Source organism: Pygoscelis adeliae, unplaced genomic scaffold (genome assembly GCF_000699105.1).
Source record: "Pygoscelis adeliae isolate BGI_AS28 unplaced genomic scaffold, ASM69910v1 Scaffold193, whole genome shotgun sequence".
NCBI lineage: Eukaryota > Metazoa > Chordata > Aves > Sphenisciformes > Spheniscidae > Pygoscelis > Pygoscelis adeliae.
The window spans coordinates 31197-39256 of NW_008824406.1; positions in this window are offsets into that span (position 1 = coordinate 31197).

Here is an 8060-nt window from a genome sequence, read left to right on the forward strand (position 1 = left end):
CCCCCAAAAAAAAAAAACCCAACAAGCAAACCCAAAAAACCCAGGTTTACCCCCAAAAAATCAGTGTTGGCGTTGGGCAAGCGCCGAGGCGCAGGCTGGCGGCGCGGGGGGGACGGGTGCTGCGGCTGCCCCAAAGGCTCCCGTCTCCTACGTGTAAAAAACAAAGGTGAGGCTCAGTCCCCAGTTATTCTCCAAATAACTCCGTGCAAATCCACATCTCGACTCCCATCCGCGTTCGTGCCTCGCGTGCTTCTCGCCGTACGTGCGTGTATATATATTTGTTTTGGTCCTGAAAGCGTTGTGTTAAATCAGTAGCGGTGGCGAGCGAGCGTGGTATTTTAACAGCCCAACAGGGTTTGGGGTGTCACCCCCCATTGTCTTCGCTGATAATCTCTTGTCGGTGGTTTGATAATGGCTTTATTTATTGTTATTTTCGTGTCACAACGGGGCTGGGCTGAGCAGACACTGCAGGGGCTCATCTTGATGCGCGGGTCTCGCTCGGCAGGATTATCTCATGCTGCCTGCAAGATGCTGCCCAAACCTCTCCGGGGTGCAGCGTCTCGCTTCGAGCCTGTTTTGGGTTTTCAAATCGGGCAGGGCAGTTCTTAGGAGCCACAACTGCAGGAGCAGAGCCTTGGTATCTCTCTCTTAATAACCCAAACTCTAATCAACGCTCAGAGGAGGAACAAAAGAGAAGTCGTGCGAACTGAAATGCTTGTCTGCAGTACGGTGAATCGGTTCGATGCATGGGGACTGTGTTCTGTTTGTAAGATAAGCCGGTTGATCGCTGGGGATGTAGCTTGTCTTAAAATGGCTTTAATTGTCACTGGTGAGACTGGCTCGTGCTGCAGATCAGCAGCTGGAAGTCTTCCCCTTTACTAAAGGGGACATGAATTAAAATAAGTTACATTTGAGATGCCGCTGACCTACATTTGTAACCTGGGTGTAAGGTCGTCTTTACCCGCCCTGCCCTTCAGGAGCGAAGGAGCCCAAAGGCTGAATCGATCCGCTGCCTCGCAGGTGGCCTCGTGAAGCCCCGAATCGGTGATGACGCTGCAGTGTCCTAACGATCTGCTTTGTATCGCAACGCAGCGGCCGCAGCCTGGGCTTGGCCCTTCTAGAGAGCCAAATCTCTGAGCTGGACGTTAATTGAAGAGTTAAGAGAGACTTGCTGTTATTTCCTCATTTCCGTAGCCCTGCGTGTTCCCACCACCATCTCTCCTTCCTTTTCCTTAGGCTGATGCCGGAGAAAGGCCGAATACCGGTGGCTTTCCCTTAGGTCGTGTCCCTCGGGTTTGCCTGGGGTCGGTCTTTCCCCGGTGTCAGAACTGGGAGAGAAGAGAGCGAGATCCCGGGCAGGGTTCCGGGCTATTTCCAAGGCAGGATGATGCTTCTCTTGCAGAGGGAGAAATTACAGTTCTTACTGCATCGGATTCGGTCCTGTTCACCAGGGCTTTTGTACCTGCATGCTTCTAGCAGAAGCAGAATCGCATTCAGCGGTTGTTTTCGCATAGCGAAGATGTTTGTGTGTGTTTTTCCTGCTGCGTTACCTGGTATTTTAACTGACGGGTGACTCCACCCAAGCAGCATTTTTTTTCCACGGTGGCAAGTGAAACACTTGGGTTTGAAAGGCACTGTACGGTTTTATTATTGCGCTGGTTTACTAAACCTGTTCTGGTTTACTCTCGTGGACTTTTAAAGGCAGCATGTCTAATTTTCAATTTTAATTTAATTCAACTTTACTACAGCCTTTAGTCTCTGAGACTCGAACTTTTCTCTCTGGCTGTCGGAGAAGCCCTAGAAGGAATCTCGCCTGCAGAACAAACACTGCTGTCCTGCCTGTGGTTGGTATAAAGGTCTGGGATGGTTTATTGCTGGTGTTGAACGTGTGTTACCTTTGACTTGGGGATTTTAAGCCACCGGTATTGTTAGCTGCTGCATCGGGCACTTCCTGGAGGCGGGTGTTTGTTCCCGAGGATAGCGGGGATGCGCTCGACTCTCCTGTCCTTAATCTCAGGAAATTTAATGTATGTAATCTTCACGTTTAACAGAAGGCGTGACACCAGCTGTAGCTTTGGGGTGGGAGGATGGGGATGCTCTGTTCTCCGTGTGTCCCCGGCACGCCGCTGATTTGTAAAGGTCTGTTTTCAGGGCTTCGAGGAGGCGTTGGGTTTCGGTGCAGCCTGCTTCGCCCGCTGCCGATTCCAGTCGCTTCCACAGGATGTGAGCGAGTGCTGCTGGAAAAGGCTTCCCACTTTCTGTGTAAACAGAGCTGCGCCTCTGAGGGAAGTTATTTTTCCCTGTGTATTTAGTCATGGCAGGCTTTGTTGTAAAACATTGATTCAGGCTTTGCCCTAACAAATTTTCTTAAGGTTGAACGTAAATAAGCTTCAAGCCCTCGGCTTTTGAAAAGCAGCATTGCGTGGGGATGTCTGCGAGGGCTTATAAAAGGTCTTGGAGCCAGAGCTAGGCTCAGATTCGGTCCAAATCTAGATAAAAGCCTGTGAAAAGAGGACTCTGATAATGTGCTCGATGGGCGTTTCTGCAGGTAAGAGCTCTTTTCGGAGCGCCTTTTCTGACCTGAGTGGGACCGTCTGTGGTTGGCGACATCCCCAAGAGATGCATCGAGGTATCTGGGCCGTGCTGCCGTTAACAGCTAATGCGGCTTTCTGATATAGCGTAGAAATTCAGGTCAAAATCCCTTTTCTGAACTCGCTTACGTCTTAGATGAAAGGAGAGCGGGGGTGACGCATCCACATCGAAAATTGTGGCTTGTGTTGAGCAACATGCAGAAAACGTGGATCTTGCCTTCAGGAGCTTGCTATTTCAAGAGCTGCAAATGTTTTCCTAGAGCTTTGGTTAATTCACATCGGACCATGCTGTGGACTGTGTTTGCTTCCCCATTTCTATAGCAGTTTTTAAGATATTTATCTTTGCTAGCTGAACACCTACTGAAACATCTGTGACTCGAAATGTTCGTTCCCCCCCCCCCTACTTAATATAGTTCAGGCAACAGTGATTTGCAACTCGGGCGTGCCGTATCTCTTCATATGTTTCAGACTCATTTTGAAACGCCTGTCTGGCTTATTTTGTTCTGTACTCGTGCAAATTTTGCAGTAATGTGGGCTTTTGAAGGGTTAAGGTGAGTTGGTAGAGCTACTTGAATTTATTTGGGGCTTCTCGTTCGGTTAATACCGACGTGCTGTGGTAACGCTCCCTTCCACCGCTGGTCTGGTCAAACCTCAGATCAGCGGTGACGGCCCCGTCGGCGCGTTGAGATGCGTTTAAGGACACCCCAGGTCTCCACGGCGAGCCGTGTTTGGTGAAAAGATGCTTTTATTTGAGTTGGCTGTGAAGGGACCGTGTTAGGAGGTGTCCTGCTGCCGAGCTGCCTCGTACTAGAGGTGTAAAGGCAACGGGCTGTTGCCGGATGCTGCAAATCATTACCAAAAATACATTCTAACCTTAGCAAAATCCGTATTTTCTGATAGACCTTCTGCCTAAGCAGAGCTCCCTGTGAAGCTGCAGAATTTATTGCTCTTGCTGTTACTGAGTGTACGGTCTGCCTGCAAGTGACACATTTCAGCAGGCAAAAGATCATCTCTGGTTTGCTGAGCGATTTGGGGGTTTCGGGGTAAAAAGCAGCTCATAAATGTAAAAATCTTGTTGTTGAGTCGGGGTGACTGCGGGAAGAAACTGTCCACCCCAAAGCTTTTTACGTCGGGGAATCCGTGATACGTATTAATGGTTACGGCTGGCTTTTTATCACGCTGGAGAGCCTGCGATGATACTAATGGTTTATTTGCGCTTTAACAAAGGATCATGAATCCCTTCGGTGCGGTTATCCTCGCGGCGAGCTTTCGGAGGAGGGGGCTGAGCGCGTGCGGGGTACTAGGCCTATTAAAAAAGCATAACTCTGCAAAAGTCAAACATTTTCAGTGAATCTCGGGGGTTTTTTCTTGTCGCTGCTATCGGATGCACATCGGCTCCTTTTGCCAGCGTGCGAAGGCGCCTGCCCAAAACACCTTAAACGAGAAAACCAAGCAGCAGCTACTTCTGTACCATTGTTGTCGCATCCATTCTGCAATTATTTAGTTCAATTCGTCCCGTCGAGCAGCCACCTTTAATCTCCTGTTGAATGCATGCTCTTCCTGCATTTGTTTTTAGGCTGGCTGGTTCTTTTTGGTTTTTTTTTTCCCCCGTCACAACTGCTGCTGGGGACTCCCGCGAACCTCCTGGAGCCGTTCTGCGGACACGGACCGCGCGTTGCGGCTCGGGAGGGGACGCGTGGGACGCCTTCGCCCGCTCTGAACCTGACTCTCGGATGCTGTGAAATCCCGGGGTATCACAATACGCGATAGTACGCGGTTTGCCCCGCTGTCCTGCTCGGTGCAATGCCAGGCTGTGCTTATCAGGTAGAAAGGGGTGTCCCTTGGGGTGGCAGGAGTGCTCTCGTTTGGGACGTTAACGAAGGTAGATCTCGGGCTGCTGGGGGAAGCTGAGTTTTTAATTAAGAGCTAGGGATGAATTTGAAATTAGCACAATTTCCCTGAATTTTTAGTTGTTTGTTAACATAATGTGGATTTGACTTCTTTTTTTTTTTTTTTGTCTTCTCTTTCTTAGTACTTTATACCTAGTATTTTTAAGCCTCACTAAACAACTAGACTTGAGATATGGCATATAGGATAGAAGGGTAACCCTTGCTTCTCTCAGTGGCGATGCGTCCCTAACTTGCGGTGCTTTTGCTTCTCATTCTGCATCGCCTTTTTCATTAGCTGAAAAAAAAAATTCCAATAAAAAGGAAGGCAAATTCTCCAAACGCGTGGAAACAGCAGCAAATCCTCACCCAGCCTGCTGGGTGGGTCACACTCTAGCTCTCGTGAAATCTGTTTTAAATTGAATTGCTGGGTTGTATTTTCCTGTAGGTGGCTCAGTTGCTTGCGAGGTCTGCTTGGTGGTGTTGCCGGTGCCGTTTGCAACCCCTCACGCCGAGGTGCCTGGGTCTTCCCTGGGGCTTTAGCCCTATTTCTCTGTCCTTTAAAGCCTTGGTGTCGGAGGGGATGCAAGCAGTCCTTCCTGTTTTTTAATAATAGGGTTGCAATCGCCACCACCCTGCGGGCTGTTTTGCACACTCCTATCACCGAAGGGGGAAGTATTTATCCTTCCCTTCCCGTCTGCTTTACCTCCTGAAGGACTTAAAGGAATCCTCTGTTGCTCCCTCTAAATGACACCGCTGTTTGCTGGGCGATGGTTGGGATTTTCCCCCCCCAAGATGCTGGTTTGTGGGAGAAACGTGTTTAGCAGAAGCTTCAGCGCCGGCAGAAGAGCTCTCCCGGTGCTCGCTGCCAGCACCGTATTGACAGTGAATAAAAGAGACACTGTCTAGACTGCCAGTCACCGAGCTGATGATGGCTCCGCGGGATTTTGAGCGAGGAGAAGACACGCTGCCTCAAAGTCAGTCCCACCTTGAACCCGCCGTTTGCCTCTTCGCCGGGCTCTGGCGATGCCCTGTGACACACGCGTCTCGTGCTCGTGGACCCTTAGGCACCGTTCTTCTCTCCATCCACGTTGCGCGGTGCGACGAGGGGGTATGTAGTCTTATATTCGCAGAGAACGACGGGTGTTTGCCCTCCCTTGTTAAAATCCTCCGCTAAAAAACCCCAGTGATGAATTCAGGCACGTTCTGAATTTACATGCGCGAGCCCTCTGTACGGGTATCGAGGCGAGCGCTTAAGCTCTGTGCTTGCTTTTCATAAATCTTACTCTTCTCCATCACCCTTCTATGTTTTGATTAGTGAATCTTTGTTTCCAGCTTGCCCGTCAAAAATAAAACAGAGCTCTTGCCGCTATCTGCATATTCATCTTAACTTCGGAGAGGCGGTGGCCTAATTTCTTCAGCGCGGGTCAGGGAGCCAGAAACCTCCGGTACTGTAATCCCAGTGCTGTCGAGGGCTTGCCTGACATCGGTTTCTCGGTGCTTTTGTTCCATGGGGTTGTTTACCGCTGTGGCGCTTACGAGCCAGGCGCTGGGACACCCGCCGATGCCACGCTTTTGTAACGTGTGAAGGCGTTTAAGGTTGCGTCGGGCAGGTACGTGCTACGTTGGCCAGAGGCTTTTCTGGCCGGGTGCGTATCTATCGATGTAAACTCCTTTTTCTCCACCATTGGGAGAGAGAAAATATTTTCTGTCTTGTTGCAGTCGCTGTTGAGCAGACAGATCTGCCTTTAAATTCTCTTTGGTGTGATCCAAGCCCTGCTCCTGGGCAATATTTACTAGATGGTTAACTCCGCTGTCGGCAGCTTTCATCAAAGGCTTTGCACCGGGAATTAACACGAACTAGTTTGGAGGTGGCGTACAAATTTGTTTGATGTGATTAGACGAGCGGACATCGCAAAAACACACTTTTATTGTGTTAGACACACAATACGTGTTGCGGCCGAGCAGCTCGTGGGCTGGGAGTTAAGATCGGGAGGAGAGCATCATTTGCGGTGCTCATACGCCGATAGTGTCCGTGTCGAGATGGTATTAGGTCTTGGATCGAATTAGATCTCGATTATATCTCAGTACCCTGCTTGCTAACAAAGATAAAAACATTGCATCAGTGAACTGCTGCAAAGTCAGCAATCCATCTGAAAGCTGTGGAGATCGATTTAAATTAAACCTTGGCTACCGAGCCTACGCTAATACATGGCTTTTTCCAGTGCATCCTCCTTTTTTTGGCCTGAAAGTCAGTACCCTTGAGCTCGTCTTCACTTCAGATCTTAAAATCATTTAGGCTGGAAAAGTCTTTTAAGACTAAATGTCTCAGGGCTGCTCATGGCTAATATTTCTTAGTCAGTAGAGGAACATTGCAGTTTGTGAATCTAGACTGGAAAATAACTTTGTCCTATTGCAAACATGAAATTTTTCCCCACCCCTCCTCCTTCGCATGCGTGTGCTAAGCCAAAGACCACGTCGCAGGGGGGAACCATAGGCTCGAACGTGAGCGCTTGCATGACAAGTTGCCCCGCTGGTAAACCCTGACCTTGACCTAGCGTTTGCTTAACTTAATTTTCCTGAGCGCTAAAACTTCATTCTTTGTTCCCGCAGCGACACATTAGGCCTGAATTTTGCAGCGGTGTTGGAAACGTAAATCTTGACCGGTTGTCCTACTGCTTGAAGCGACAAGAGATGGCCCGATTTACGCGGACAACCCTGCAGCGTGGGTATTAACGCTGATTATTTAAGTCTCTCGAAGCGCTGGTAGCTTCTGAAGGGAGTTGCGTGGAGCAGTGTGTGTTTGCCTCTCGACGGGCTTTTGCCGGGGTTGTTTTTCTGGAAACAAGGCTTACGCAGTTTGCTTTCCCTCTCGCACTAATTCCTGATCCTGTTGCCCCTTTCTGCCTGATTCAACGACAGGATAAAGGTCTCAAAGATCCTGAGTTCTCCCCAGCTTTCACGGGACGCGAAAGGGAGAGGAAAGACCCTGTGAGCGCCCTCGCCGAAGGCAAGAAAGCTCCGAATCCTGGAGACCGGAGGAGCTACCGGGGAGGAAAAAGCCCCAGTGCGATTGCAGCGGGCAGCGGAGGCTCAACCAGGAGCGGTGGGTCGGTAGGAAATGGCACCGTGCTGCTTCCCGAGCTGCCCGTTTTGCTGGCCGAGCTGGAGGAGGCGGATGGGATCCGGCGCTTTCCCGGCCAAGGAAGTCGTGCGCCGGGTCGGGCTCTGACCCTTGCCGCGGGCTGCTTTCCTGTGGCAGTGTTTGCTTGACACGTGGGCACCTCGGGGACTGCGGTTTCCTCCGCGTGGGCAGCAGTTCAGTGGGAGTTGTGCTGGGAGCAGCTGTTCGGGTTCATTGGGTTATACTGCGCAAAGACAAGGTTTTATTTGGGGAAAAAAAAAGATCCCAACTGCACTGAATAAGCATCTAATGCAGTCTGTCAAAAAATCAGGAATCAAGTCACCCGATATGTCTGGGTGCCTCCTAGTTTTGTTAGCAAACCCTTCTCTAAGATATTCCCACGCTTTACATGTAATTATTTTGCCCGAGCAGGTTTTCTGGGCTGTTTGGACACAGAAC